Below are 3,531 nucleotides of genomic sequence, written 5' to 3'. Positions count from 1 at the left end.
CTCTCTCTCTCTCTCTCTCTCTCTTTCCTTCTCCCCCCTCTCTCTCCCCCTCTTTCCCCTCACTCCCTCTCTCCTCTTCCCCCTTCCCCCCCTCTGTTATTTAGCCAGCACTAGGAATTAAACGTAGGGCCTCCTGTATGCTAGGCAAATGCTTTCCCATGAAGATATATCTATATCCCCAGCCCTCAGTTGTGGCTTTTTAAAATTTGAGCAGGGTCTCACTTAGTTGCCCAGACTGGCCTTGAACTTACTCTATAGCCCAGGTAGGCTTTGCCTCAGTTTTCCCAGGCTTGCACCACCTGCTTCAGCTCATTCTCCCTTCCAAGTGTGTGCAGCTCACACTTCATTCTCTGAGGGAATACATTCCCTAGCCCTATTACGCTCATTACACCAGAGGCTGGGGATGGGCCTTGTCTCTTTCCTCACCCTTCTAGCCTCTCATAGATCCAGATGTGGCTATCGCATCTGGCAGGCATCGGTGCCCTTCCAGAGCAGCATCTCCCCAGTCTTCCCCCTATAGTGATTCTATGTTTCCATGACAACCACAGGCAGAGGAGAGGTGAGTAACCAGTAGGGAGCCCTGGGATGGGCTGTAGCACTGGCTGATCTGTGGCCCTGGGGGAGGGGGAAGAGGAAGCACGGGTCTCATCTCCAGCTGTTTTGGGGGGGGGGGTCCTTCCTGCCATCTTGATGCCTCTACATGGCAGTGTCCACTAGCTTGGGGAAGAACCTAGAGGTAGAGGCCAAAGAGGCTGAGCCAGGCCTCCACCAACCCAGAGACATGCAGATGTTCCTTCTGCACACCCCGTCTCCATACAACAGGGGCTATTCTGCCATTGGTGGTATACGGCGCGGCGTTCTGTTCCTGCCTGCCACAGCATCAGCATCGAGTCTGCGCTTTCTCCACTGCTCTGCCACCCTCTTAGGGAGTGGCGCATCTGCTTTAGGAAGAGGACTGCTTGGTGCACCCCAGACCTGCCCCTTACTGCATAGAACACTGAGGTGAGCCCCTTGAACCCCAGTCTCCTTTCCCTTCGTAAAGGAAGGCCTTCAAATTCTCAGAGCTGGAGCCTAGGAGTATAGCTGACTGACAGAACATTTGTCTGGCCTGTGTGAGGCCCTGGGCTTGATTCTTACATTAGAGGAGAGGTGGGGAAATGAACATAAATAAATAGAAACCCCAACATATTAATATTCGGTGAATAGAAATTTCCTTTATTTCTCCTGTCCAGTTGTAAAGTTACTTAACGACTCTGAGTCAGAAGGAAAGGATGTATGGCGTGTCTCACTGAGGCCATAGAGCCGACTTTAGATACTATGACTAAGTTCCCTCATCTCTGCATTTCTCTCATCTAAATAGAGCTGAGCTCAGCAGGGTTCCAAGCGAAGAAGGAGAGCGGCAACCAGAGGTGCCTCCCAAATGCGTGTGCCCACGCCCATGCAGAGTAGGGGAACACCAGCACGGAGGTACAGTGGAGGGAATGTTCCTTCTGCCACTAGGAAATCTGTTTCCCTGTTCCTCAAGAGTTCTAGAGAAGTGACAATAAAGGCACAGGTGTACTCAACAGTGCGCGCTTCTGAGAAACCGAAGCCAGTGGCAGGTGCTCAGAAAGAGAACAGTGTCTTTCCCTGTTCAGGGAGACCCAGCTCAGACCCAAGGGACACTGTGTCTTCCAGGAAATAGCCCATCTCTTGGTGGCTCACACAATAAAACCAAAACTCATTGGCCTGCTCTCTCCACCCTCTCTCTTCCCTCCTTTTTCTAGTTTAATAAAATCCTGTCAGAAGAAGAATGTTTAGGGCTGGGCGTGGTGGTGCACGCCTTTAATCCTCTGGGGGGGGGATTTCTGAGTTTGAGGCCAGCCTGGTCTACAAAGTGAGTTCCAGGACAGCCAGGGCTACACAGAGAAACCCTGTCTCAAAAAAAAAAAAAAAAAAAAAAAAAAAAAAAAAAAAGAAGAAGAAGAAGAAGAAGAAGAAGAAGAAGACTATTTAGGAGCTGGAGACATGGCTCAGCCGTTGAGAGCACTTGCTGCTCTTCCAGAGGACCCAGGTTCAATTCCCGGCAACTACATGGCAGCTCCTCCTGTAACTCCAGTTCCTGGTGACCTGACACCCTTACACAGACATGCATGCAGGCAAAACACCAATGCGTATAAAAATGAAAGTCACTAAAAAATAAAAAGAAGAAGAGTGTCTGGCAGGAAATCGGGCTCATATATTGAGAGGCTTGAACGAGTGAACAAGTGACTCTAGCTACTGTCAACACATGCCCACTCTAAAAGAAAGACGAAGAGATTTATTTATTCTACATTGGATATGACCAACCACTGTCCTGGGAACATGGATTCAGCTTATCCCAAATAGCATAATGGGTTTTTCATGTTTTTAAATGTATTTTTCTCTGTGTGTGCATGTTACCACCCATCCACCTTGTTGAGTTAATTCCTCTACTGCTGTGCTGCGTACTCCAGGCAAGGTGGCCTGGTGGCTTCAGGTTGGTTTCTTGTCTCTGCCTCAGTCTTATTGTATGAGTCCTGGGATTACCGGTGGACTCTGCCTTCAGACTTACAGTGCAAAGGCATTTACCCGCTGAGCCACCCCCTTAGCCCTATACAGACCCGTGGTAGTCACGGAACAAAAGAAGCTCCTAAGGAGGCAGTTACTAAATCCTAGGGGCGTGTGGCCGCAGATGAAAAGCTCTTGCTTACCGCCTCAGGTGCTGTCCGATGACATTCTTTGGTGGAAGCTGCTTACCGCCTCAGGTGCTGTCCGATGACATTCTTTGGTGGAAGCTGGTGGTCAGCTGAATGAGTACATTCCGAGAGATTTTTCCAGATAGTTGCAAGGAGGTTAGGGACTAAAACAATCCCAAGGTATTCTGAGCTCTGGGTCTGAAACATTCCAACCCTCTACAGTCGCTAGGTTCTGATGGCTCAGTCATCTGCATGGGTGTGGCTTTTCAGGGCACTTGAGCTCAACATACCGCTCTAGTTATGGGGGCCATAGAGAGAGTGAGGCTGTTGCATAATGGACCAGCTGCGTGACCTCATGACCTCCCTGAGTCTTGGTTTATTTCTCTGTAAAAGCCATCAAGATCATCAACAAGCTGGGCCCTCTGAGGACTCAGAAGACAAGAAATGGCCCATGGGGAGTGTAGAGCAAAGACCATTGTCAAGACTGCTAGCTGTACAGCATGTGTCCCCTTGCTGAGGCCCCTGCCCTCCTCCCTGGCTTCTCCCAGGTCCCCCTCTCCGGCACCGCTCCCTCCCCCCCCCCGGGCTTTGCAGGGGGTAGCATGATTTGTTCCACCATAGGCCTTCTTGCTCGTCCCGTCCAGCCCCTGCCTCATTTAGTTAAGACCCGTTTCTCAGCTTGACTGTCATGGCCTTTATCCTGCTTTGAGGGGCTCTGTGGCTCTGTCTTAGCTGTGCACTGGAAGCCATCCTCCAGCGGGGTGGGTCTGTGTTCCTCCCTGCGCTCCATAGGGCCTTCCTGGCAAGTGTTTGGCTATCTGACGAACTGACCAGA

Source organism: Mus pahari, chromosome 6 (genome assembly GCF_900095145.1).
Source record: "Mus pahari chromosome 6, PAHARI_EIJ_v1.1, whole genome shotgun sequence".
Lineage (NCBI taxonomy): Eukaryota > Metazoa > Chordata > Mammalia > Rodentia > Muridae > Mus > Mus pahari.
The sequence above is the reverse complement of the archived record's forward strand: the minus strand, read 5'-3'. Positions refer to the sequence as shown.